Source organism: Neomonachus schauinslandi, chromosome 2, assembly GCF_002201575.2.
Source record: "Neomonachus schauinslandi chromosome 2, ASM220157v2, whole genome shotgun sequence".
Classification (NCBI taxonomy): Eukaryota; Metazoa; Chordata; class Mammalia; order Carnivora; family Phocidae; genus Neomonachus; species Neomonachus schauinslandi.
The window spans coordinates 136,844,238-136,856,732 of NC_058404.1; the positions used below are offsets into that span (position 1 = coordinate 136,844,238).

The window sequence follows — 12,495 nt, forward strand, 5'->3', positions numbered from 1 at the left end:
CTGATTAAGAGATGCATTCTAATAAAATCCTTTTTATTTGTAATAATCACAATATGTAATATATTTATTTTGCTTTGATTAAGTCTATACAGTAATTAACTCAACCCAGACAAAATTATATAATACTTAGAGCTTTACATTAATGGGAAATAATGTTTTTAAATTTTCAATTTATGTACATCTTTTTGTTTCAGAGGATTATAAAAGAATTTCAAACATAAAAATGTTACACTGGAATAAAATTTTTAGAGTTTATGGAATTAACTACAAGTTTACAGAGTAAAGGGAATAATGTAAATTTCTGACTGCTAAAGATTGGTTTATTTGTATTAAAAAAAATGTAATAGATACTGGTGAGTATCAAATCACCGTGTTGATTTGATTCCCTGGAATACATTATAAAAAGTAATGCGACAGGTTTATGTTAATTTTACTAGTATTTAAAATATAGGCTTGAAATTACAACAAACTGAATGATGTTCTTAGTCTCTCCGAAGGTTATCTCCATTCTAGCCAGCTGGAAGGGAAAAGACATGGAAAAGCACACGTGGGAGGCTTTTATGGGCCAGACCTGGAAATACACATCCCTTCACTTCACTAGCTAAAATAAAACTGAGTTGCATGGCCTCACCTTAACAAGGGAGGCTAGGAAATATAATTGGCTATATGCTTAGGAAGCAGAAGAGACTGTGGATTTTAGTTAGCAGAAAGCAGTCTGTAGCATAATCATCCATATATAGCATAAGAGTGCTACATTAACATGGGTAATTGACATTAGTCAGGAAACTGGGAACCTGAACAATAATGAAGTTTTCTATTATAGAGAGATACTCTTCTATTCTCTGTTTATCAGTGGCTATCAGTATTTTTTGAGGTCATTGTGTCCCCTGTGCTAAGACCGTGGGAACTATAGAAGAGCTTACAGTGGTGGCTGGGCAGACAAAATTGAATGCACATAAAACAATAATGAATAATGAAATAGGTGCTTAGTTGTGTGGTATAGACAAGATAGTTCAAAACTAAAGAGAGGTAAGTCCTCTTCAGTCACCATTTACTCAGATACTTAACCAATGCCTACTATGTGTTAGGGGCTGTGCTAGGAAACAGGAGAGAACAAAATTAGAGGCGTGGAACCTAAAGTCTATGGAGGTTGCGGGAGGGAGTGTGATGGAAATGAATCAAATAATTATACAAACATATAAAATTGCAAAACCATGAACAGACTCATGATGGCATGAGATCCTATGTAAGGAGATTGAACCACAGTTAGGATGATTAGAGAGGGTATCCCTGAGCTAAGGTTTTGTATGGGTATGAATTAGAGTGGATGTCAGCCACAAGAGTGAAGGACTAGAGCTGAAATAGATACAGTGTACGTGTGGGGCACTAAGACAACTGTTCTGATCAGAATTAGTAATGCTTTGGAGGGAATGGAGAGCATATATAGATAAGGTTAGATTATGAATAATTTTCAAAACAAAGCAAATTTAGGCTTAATTTTGTCATTAAATGGAGACTCATGGAATGTTTCTGAGGCAACAGAGCTAAAGAATTAAAGTGAAGTTTGCAAAAAAAACAGCAATGTCTCTGGTGGCAGGTAGAGGCTAGTCATAAAGATGATCGTATTTGTTTTGCAAATATCCAGGCAGGAAGTGATATGAGCAATGACAGTATCAAAAAGTTAAGTTAGAACCGTTTGGGGACAGAGATTTCAGAAGTTGATAGCTTTTGCTTTGGCTGTGAAGCTCTCACATATTTGAGTTGGAAGTGATCGTGGTGGTAATGAGTACAATTTGAAGTGAAGGGTGTCTGTTTTCCTGATAAACTTTGACATAGATTGTTGTAATGAGAGTTGGAGTTGAGATAAATTATAGGTTCCATTGGGACTCTGTTGCCTGAAGCTTTATTTTGTTTCTAGCTCCTCATACCAGTACCCAATAGCCAGGTTATAGGAGCAGAAGGAATAAATGACTGAGAATTTATTCTCTTTTCAGTTGTATTGGTTTTGTTTTATGCTTTTATAATTATGGTTGATTGAATACCTGTGGGGTCCTGTGGCCATATTATTAACACCTTTTACTATAGAAACTTAAAATTAAATATTTTTAAAGATTTATTTATTTACTTTAGAGAGAGAGTATGAGTGAGCTGGAGGGGGAGGGGCAGAGGGAGAGGGAGAGAGAATCTTTAGCAGACTCCCTGCTGAGCATGGAGCCCAACACAGGGCTTGATCTCAGGACCCTGAGATCACAACCTGAGCTAAAACCAAGAGTCAGATGCTTAACTGACTGTGCCACCCAGGTGCCCCTAAAATGAAATATTAAAAGTCTAAAAATATTAAAAAGTTAGGATAGTATAATTAACCCCCATGTACAGGTACCCTTTATCCAACTTTAGAATTATCAGCTTTACCTTGTTTTCATCTATAATGTTTTCACCTCCTCCTTTTTTTTTTTAAGCAAATCATGTCATTTCATCTGTAGATGTCTTTTTTTTTAACTTACCCATATTCCTTTAATGTCATTAAATACCTAGTTAATTTGCATTTCCCTAATCATCATATTTATTTTTACACTTGTTTGAATTTGGGATCAGATAAGTTTGTGATCAGATAAGTTTGTGAATGATTGCTATTTCTCTTAGTTTTTTTCATCTTCTTTTTTTCTTGCCCTTGAAAAAAAAACCCACAGAATTGGGTTGTTTATATGCTGTAGTGTTTCATAGACTGGTTGCATTCCTTTTTTTTTTTTTTTTTTAAGATTTTTTTATTGATTTATTTGACAGAGAGAGAGACAGCGAGAGAGGGAACACAAGCAAGGGGAGTGGGAGAGGGAGAAGCAGACTCCCTGCTGAGCAGGAAGCCCGATGCGGGGATGCGGGGCTCGATCGCAGGACCCTGGGATCATGACCTGAGCCTAAGGCAGCCGCTTAACCAGCTGAGCCACCCAGGCACCCAGCTGGTTGCATTCCTGTGGTCCTGTTCAGTAATTTCTGGAATGGAACCCAGATGGCTCCTGTATCTTTAGACTTTACATGTGTTTTACAGATACTTTTTCCTATTGTGTGGCTTATCTTTTATACTCTTAGCAGTATCTTTTGCAGAGCAGAAATTTGTAATATTAATGAAGTTTGACATACCAATTTTTTCTTTTCAGGGATTGTGTTTTTGGTTTTGTATCTAAAAAGTCATCACCAAACCCAAGGTAAACTAAATTTTCTCCTGTGTTATCTTCCAGGAGTTGTACTGTTTCATAGTTTTATAGTTTTAGGTCTTGAGTCCATATGAAAGGTGTCTGTGTTGAGATACACTTTTTTGTATGTAGGTGACCTATAGTTCTAGCACCATTTGTTGAAAAAACTATCTCTGTTGAATTATTTTTGCTCCTTTGTCAGAGATCGATCAGTTGATCATTTTTATGAGTCTATTTCTGTGCTCTCCTATTTAATCAGTCATTTTTAGTCTTTGCAAATCTAATTGATTAAAAGATCTCACATAGATTTATATTTTAAAAAATTATTCATGTCTTTGTGTCTTCTGCACTCCTCTTCTATGAACTCTGATGCCCTATGTTTTCTTGTAAGAGTTTTTAGTATTAGATCTTACATTTAGATCGTGGATCCCTTTTGAGTTAATTTTTGTATATGATGTTGGGAGAGGAGTCATTCAACTTCATTCTTTTGCATGTGGATATCCAGTTTTCCTGGCACCATTTGTCTTTTCTGCATTGAATGGTCTTGGCACCCTGGTTAAAAATCATTTGACCGTATATGTGCAGGTTTCTTTGTGGACTCTATTCTGTTTCATTGGTCTGTGTGTTCAGTATTGGTTTTGGGGTTTTTTTTTTTAGATTAAATCTTTGATCTATTTGAAATTTATTACACGGAATGAGTTATACGGATCCAGCTTTTTTTTTCAGCCCAAATAGCTAATTTGTTTATTGAATAGCTCACCATTCTCTGTTGATTTGAGATGCCAGCTTTCATCATGAACTATTCTATATATAGGTTCTTTTTCTTTAATTCTCCAAATAGTTTATTTCAAAATTATTTTTGTTACAATACCAAATTTTATAATTTGAAACTTGCTTTACAACATAATGTCTAATGGGCGCCTGGGTGGCTCAGTTGGTTAAGCGACTGCCTTCGGCTCAGGTCAGGATCCTGGAGTCCTAGGATCGAGTCCCGCATCGGGCTCCCTGCTCAGCAGGGAGTCTGCTTCTCCCTCTGACCCTCACCCCTCTCATGCTCTCTCTCTCAAATAAATAAATAAAATCTTAAAAAAAAAAAAAAAAGAGACAACATAATGTCTAAGATTCACCTATGTCATAATCTATAGCTATAGTTAATTTTCATTGTTCTGTAATCTTTTTTCCTTTCTTCCCCCTTTTTGTTATTGAAGTATAATTAACATACAGTGTGATATTAGTTTAGGTGTACAATATAATGATACAACAATTCTATACATTATTCAGTGCTCATCACGGTTAAGTGTGCTCTTAATCCTCTTTATTTTCACCCATCCTCCCAACCACTTCCCTCTGGCAACCACCAATTTGTTCTCTGTGTTTAAGAGTGGTTTTTGTCTCTTTTTTCTTTGTTCATTTGTTTGTTATATCGGTTCTTTTATCTATTCTTTTGATCTTTAGTACTCTGCTCCTAGGCCAGTCCCATACTATTTTATTTATCCTATCTTGATAACGTTTTAATCTTTAGTACGGCTGGTTCCTGATTTGTATAAGGCTGATGCTTATAAAGCGGGTTGTCTAATTTTGCCTGTTAATAGTCATTTGACTCTTTCTTTGAATGCTTCCATGGATACTAATATATTTCAATTACTCATCCTTGTCACTGTACTTTGTAACTATAAATAAAACATAAGTTGGGTTAATATCCATGAAAAAATAACAAAAGAATGCCTTATAGCTATTTCATAATATTTCATCAGTTAATAAAACAGTGCTGAAAGTTCTGGTATCATCTCAAGGTTTGACTTTGTTATTAGTCATATAATATATATAATATTTATCTCTTCCTATTTTATCATTTGTCTCTTAGTCTGGAAACATTTTAAAGCTTGCCAATTTGCTTCTTGTTAGGTTTATTTATTTTAATAAGTAATAACCTGAAGTTTGGTAATTAGGATAATATAAACATAGTTTTTCCATGATGATAAGCTCTATAAACATTCACAAATTTTTAAAGACCATATTAATATGGGGGTGCCTGGGTGGCTCACTCACTGAATGTCTGACTCTTGGTTTCATCTCAGGTCACCATCTTATGGGTCATGGGATTGAGCCCCACATTGGGCTCTGTGCTCAGCAGGGGGTTTGCTTGAAAATTCTCTCCTCCTGCCCCTCCCCCAACTCACACGTGTGTGAGCCTTCTTTCTCTCTCTCTTTATAAAATAAATAAATAAATCTTTTTAAAAAACCATATTAATATGAAACCCTACAAATTCCTGATTTCAAACTATATTACAAACCCATAGTAACCAAAACAGTGTGGTATTGGCATAAACACATATACACAGATCAGTGGCACAGAATAGAGAGCTTAGAAATAAACCCACTTACATCATACACAAGAATAAACTCAAAATAGATTAAAGCCTTGAATATAAGACCTGAAACCATATAACTTCTAGAAGAAAATGAAAGGGGTCTTTGACATCAGTCTTGGCAATGATTTTTTGGATTTGACACTAAAAAAAAAACAAAGGCAACAAAAATAAGTGGGACTACATCAAACTAAAAGCACAATAAAGAAAACCATCAACAAAATGGAAAAGTGACCTATGGAATGGGAGAAAATATTTGCAAATCATGTATCTGATAAAGGGTAATATTGAAAACATATAAAGAACTCATACAATTATTGAGAGAAACCAAACAATCCAATTAAAAAATAAAAGGGCAGAGGACCTGAATAGACATTTTTCCAAAGAAGACATACAGGTGGCCAACAGGCACATGAAAAGGTGCTCAGCATGAATAATCACCTGGGAAATGCAAATTAAAACCACAATGAGATGTCACCTCACACATATTAGAATGTCTATTAGCAAAGACAAGACACAACAAACAAGTGTTGGTGAGAATGTCAAAGGAACACTAGTGCACTGCTGCTGGTAATGAAAATTGGCGCAGCCACTATGGAAAACAGTATGGAGGTTCCCCCCAAAATTAAAAATAGAACTCCACCATATAATCCAGCAATTCCACATCTGCGTATTTATCTGAAGGAAATAAGATCACCATCCTGAAAATATGTCTGCATTCTAATGTTATTTGCAGCATTATTTACAATAGCTAAGACATGAAAACAACCCAAGTGTCCATTGACAGATGAATGGATAAAGAAGATGTGAGATACACACACACACACACACACACACACATATGTATATATATGTCATATATGTATAATGGAATAGTATTCAGCCATTAAAAAAAAAATAAAATCCTGCCATTTGCCACATCATGGAAGAACCTTGAGGGCATTGTGCTAAATGAAGTAAGTCAGACACAAAGACAAATACTGTGTGATCTCACTTATATGTGGAATCTTAGGAAAGAAAAAGAAAAATGAACTCATAGATACAGAGAACAGGTTGGTGTTTGCTGTGGGGTGGGGTTGGTTGTGGGTGAAATAGGTGAAGATGATCAAAATGTACAAAGTTCCAGTTATAAGGTAAATAAGTTCTGGGAATGTAATGTACAGCATGATGACTTTAGTTAACATAGTGTATATTTGAAAGTTGCTAAGAGAGTAGATCTCAAAAATTCTCATCACAAGAAATACTTCATTATGTCCAGTGATGGATGCTAACTTATTGTGGTAATCAATTTGCAATATATACATATATGGGGGCACCTGGGTGGCTCAGTCGGTTAAGCGTCTGCCTTTGGCTCAGGTCATGATCCCATGGTTGTGGGATTGAGCCCTGTGTCAGGCTCCCTGCTCAGAGGGGAGCCTGCTTCTCCCTCTTCCTCAGCCTGCTGCTCTCCCTGCTTATGCTCTCTCTCTGTCAAATAAATAAATAAAATCTTTAAAAAATATATATATAATATAAATATTTTTTCATATATATGAAATCATTCTGTAGACTCAAAAACTAATATAATGTTATATGTCAATTATATTTCAATAAAAAAGAAAAACATAAGCTCTTTTCTCTTTTAAAATTATGCCAAAATTAGTTGCCATTTACCTAGATTCAAAATGAGTCTTAAGTCATGTTCTATGTAGAAATACATATGAAATGCTATTTTAAGAGATTTCACAAATATTTATGGTGCAGGTTGCTTAGGATTCATTATGTCTGCTCTGCCATTCTTTATTACAACTTCTGGTGAAAAGCTATTTCCTATAGGGTGTCTTTACATGATACCATCTGCCTTTCTCTTGGCACCAATATATTTTTTTAAAAAAAGAAAAATTCCGCGCCCCCCCCTCCCCAAATGCTACTGCTAAATAAGTTTGAGAAACACCATATACCATATCCATCTAGGAAATGTGTAGTGGTCATTAGCATATAGTAAGGGCTCTGAGAAGGCTTTTGTTTAACTTTGTTTACCTTAGGGTTTCATAAATTAATTTGACAGAGTAGGCTGTTTCATGTAATATCTAATCCTGAAGAGCTAATGTTTAATGAAACAAACACACTTTAGTAACACACTTTAGTAAACACTGCCCAATTAGCATTAAGGAAAATATTGTTCTGATTTTGCAGGGGATTAAACAAAGGCCATCTTAATATCTGTTTGAAACAGCACAATTTATGGAGGTGTCTCAAAGTGAGATTTCATTTAGTGGTAATGTTCTCCCTTGTACAATAGAGAAACAAAGATATAAAGAAGCATTAGGTTGCTTGCCAAAATACACACATGATTGAGACTTAACTAGAACCAAAGCCCATATTGTCCAAACAATGATTTCTAAGCAGTATTTACAAACAGAACCAAATATGGAACCCTACAAACTTACTGTTTTTGGATATTGGTTGAGGCTTTTCTCTCTCTCTCCCTCTCTCTCCCCCTCCATCCCTCCCTCTCTCCCTCCAACTTCACCAAATAGAATAAGAATCCTCATTTTCAGAACTAGAAGAGTGTTTCATTTCTTTCCTTTTAGGTAAACTTCAGTTAAGCAAGAACTTTTGCCATTTGCTAATTGGAAAATAATGTTCAAAGAAATTTATTTTAAACACATAATTATGGTATTAATCTGTAAATAGAAATAGCTTAGAAAGGGGTGCCTGGGTGGCTCAGTCGTTTTAAGTGTCTGCCTTCAGCTCAGGTCATGATCCTGAAGTCCCAGGACATGCCACACATCAGGCTCCCTGCCCAGTGGGGAGTCTGCTTCTTCCTCTGACCCTCCCCTCTCTCGTGTTCTTTCTCACTCTCTCTCTCTCTCTCAAATAAGTAAATAAAATCTTTACCAAAAAAAAAAAGAAAGAAAGAAAGAAAGAAAGAAAGAAAGAAATAGCTTAGGAAATAGTATAAATAGAATCTTTCAAGTCCAGGTATTTGAGAGAAGCCCTTAATGCATGTTAAATGTTGCTATTTTGAATTTAAATTAATATAGTTGCATTTTAAACCAGCTGTCAAGGATGTTAATCAGGAAATAGAGATACCTGAAGATTTTTTTTTTAATTAAAAAAAATTTGTATTTTTTTTTTTTGAGCGAGAGAGCACGTGCAATGGGGGGAGGTGCAGGGGGTGGGGCAGAGGGAGAGGGAGAGAGAGAATCCTAAGCAGGCTCCACGCCCAGCGTGGAGTCCCACATGATCATCCAACCCTGAGATCGTGACCTGAGCTAAAATCAAGAGTTGGATGCTTAACTGACTGAGCCACCCAGGTGCCCCAAGAGATACCTGAAGATTTTTATTGGATTCATATTAACTTTTTCTGGTAATGTGGTATATTCAGAGAGGCATTCATATGGAGTTTCTCAGACTGTTGTACTTCTAGGAAGGGACCAACTTGTGAATTCTCAAGGAAATTAAGTGTATTCTAATGCCTCTGTCTTTTGCAAAAATAGTAACTGTTATATGTTACCTAGTATTTCAGGTGTTGGGAAAATGCAGTTTAGTAAGTGGTTGTCAAGAGTTGGTGTTGGTGGGGGAGGGTGTGCATATAAAGGGCAGTGCAAGAGTTTCTTTGTGGTGATGGAACAATTTTGTATCTTGATGGTAATTTGATTACATGAATCTATACAGACTTTAGTATACATCCCCCCAAAATGCATATAAAAACTGGGGAAATCTGAATAAGTTCTGTTTTGTAGTTGGGTTAATAGTATTGTACCAATTTCCTGGTTTTAATAATATTCTGTGGTTCTGTAAGATGTTATTCTATTGGGGAAGTGTACATGGGAACTCTCTTAGTTTTGTAACTTCTTGTGAGTCTAAAATTGTTTTAAAATAAAAACATTTAAATAATATGTTTATACTTCTATTCAGCATACTGATTTAAAAAAATACTTTCAATGTTTCTTAGAGGCAAATGTGCAACTTTAGTTCTTACTGGAGCTCTTGAGGACTGGATACTATTTTCTTTTATTTAGTCACTTAATAACTATTCATTAAGCATCTACAGCTGGAGGCATTATGATGTCCTACTTAAAAGAATGGGCTTTGGAGTTGGGTCTGGTTCAAATCCTGGCTCTGCTACTTTTCAGCTTTGTGACCTTGGGCAAGTTTCTTAATCTCTCTGAGCTTCAGTTTCTCCCATCTATAATGGGCATAATGATGATACAAACAGCAGCTCACATTTATTGAGCATTATAATATGTGATAAGTTATTATTTGTACTTCATATAATTTAACTCATTTAATCCTTAATAATAGCCCTCTTAAGAAAGGTATTATTTTCACATTTTCAGTTGAGAAAACTTAGGCACAGAGAAGTTTAGTCACTTGCACAAGGTCACACAACAAGGAATGTTGTAGCCTAGATTAAAACCCTGGCAGTTGGTATTTTCTGTTTTTGATTGTGCAGAACTAGCTTGTTGCAGACCAACTGTCTTACCAAGAACAACTAAAAAACAGAAAAAAATATATTTTAAAAATCTGTTTGAAGTCGTTGGAGACCTAGTAAGGGAGCTAGGACACCAGAGGCCACATTCATGAAGTAAAGGGAAGCCTAGAGAAGTCAGCTTCATGTTCATTGTGACACTTGTTTTTAGGGCATTTGCTGATTTGTAAGTTGTAGCTGAAAGACTGAGATGATGAGCAGAAAGTGGCTACAGAAAAGTTAAGGAGCTGACTGGATCTGTCTTATAAATCTCATGAACAAAAATTTGGATTCAGGCCCAAAGGAAGCCTATAAACACCCGATTCCTAGTTGGGGCCACTATATAGAAGAGTGAACCAGAAATAGATAAGGCCTCTGGAAGATTGAAGCTCCGCTTCAAATCAGCTCAGTTTGTGATTGGTTTAGGATAATCTGCCCCTACTTTTTTAACTGACTGCCAGAAGCCAAAGTGAATTTTCTCTGGAGGAATATAACATCATTCAGAGCCTCAAATTATGCTTAATTTTTCATAAACAATGTCTGGCATTTAGTCAGAAATCATCAGGTACATGAGGCAACCAGACCAAATTATTCAAAACCAAGAAATATAGGTAATGGAGTTATCAGACTTCTAAAATAACTAAAATTAATATATTCAGAAATTTATTTAACAAGATGAAGAATTTCAGCAGAGAGTTAGAAACTTAAAGAAGGAATTCAATGAACCGGAAACTAGTGTAACATTGTGTATCAAGTATGCTTCAATTGAAAAAAAAAAAATCAGATGAATATTTTCAAACTGGAAACTTAAAACGGAGATTAAGAATTTAATAGATGAGTTTTTCAACAAAGTAGATACAGATAAAGAACTGGACATTTTTTGAGACACAAAATGGAGAGAATTCCTCATCAGCAGACCCACACTTAAGGAAATCCTCAAGTGAGTTCTTCACGCAGAAGGAAAATGATCCTAAATTTAGCATCAGTGCTTTGAAGCAGGAAGATACAGAAAGGACAGAAAGGGTAAATTTGTGGGTGTATGTAAATGAAGGTTTTGTGGAGGTAAAATTATATGTAGAATTAGAATACTTAACAATAGCACAAAGATGGGGCAAGAGTAAATGGTGTTAGTGTTCTAGGGTTCTTTCATTTCCTGGGTGATATGTAAAGTACTAATTTAATTCTTGCATTGTACATCGTTATCTCCAGGGTAACATAATGTATAAATAAAAAGCTAATACCGGAAGGGGAAATGAAATGAAAAAATTTTTAACCCAAAAGAAGGTAAGAAAGGAGAGAAAAAAGGAACAGAAGAGGACAGGTGGTTCAAATAGGAAACAGGTACAATGGTGGATTTAAATCCAGATCTTTAGATAACTATGTTAGATGTAAACAGACACATACTGATTTAAAAATACAGTGAGATCTTGTTTTAAAGACCCAATTATATACATCTCATAAGAGTTGTAGCTTGAAGCTTAGGATGCAGAAAAGTTGAAAGTAAAGAGATGGAAAAAAAGTTAAGTATGCTCTGCAAACTTAACTAAGCCAGCCCCTGTACTCGTCCCATGCTATACCTGGCTCATAATGTGGCTGCTAGATTTAAATCAGATCATTTAAGCACTGTCCCTCATACATATTCAGTACCCGATAAATTTACTGTGCTTGAGGCACCTTGTTTAGGATGGTATTTTTTTCCATTTTGAGCTGAGATAGAAAGGGCTGTGTCTCTTGCATCACTGTATATATTTGTCTCATGCTTGCTTGATTTTTCAATAGCTTCCATATGGAAACATTTTATCCCTTTTCTTAAGTTTTATATTTTCATTTAACCCATGACTGTTGTGGCTGTTTTCTCTTTGTTTTAAATCTGCTTTGTGGTGCCTCTCCCCGGTGACAGTATGTGAATCATTTTATGCTGAAGTAATCTCCTTTGACTATTGCCTGTAGAGTTTCCACACTAAATGACATTCTTTTCTCTCTTTTTTTCTGAGCTTTTTTGACAGTGTTCAAATTCTTAAGAATTATTCTTTCATAACATAAACTATTATGCACATAATATAGATTTCTTCCATCATGTCAGTTGTCTTTTAGCATGAGGGCTCTTTGAAGAATAGGTGGGGATGTAATTCTTTTACAAAATAATACTGTTGAACCGGTTGAGAATCTGGTTTGGACCTTTGCTTTGGAGAAGAATCTGCTGTGTATTGGTTAAACATCAACTGAAGACATCTTGAAAGACTTCAGTTCTGCCTCTGATGTTTCATTTAGCTTTTTGGGAAGTCACATTGCTGTTTGTCGGAATAAAGGAAAGTATTAAAAATTATTAAAATGATTATATTGACTCAAATTTGAATCTCACAAAATTAGTTTCCCTAGACAACCAAAATTGGGGTAATTTTGGACCGAATTTGGCGCCTTAATTAAACCCGGACGTTAATGGGTACATTTGTATCTGCGGATACAACTGAATCGACTA

The 12,495-nt window shown here is 35.4% G+C and overlaps 1 protein-coding gene across 3 annotated transcripts in view; it reads left to right on the forward strand.

The window, feature by feature from the left end:
* LIN54 (lin-54 DREAM MuvB core complex component) overlaps nt 1-12,495 on the forward strand; it is a 50,461-nt gene that overhangs the window by 19,790 nt on the left and 18,176 nt on the right. The window lies entirely within an intron of this gene.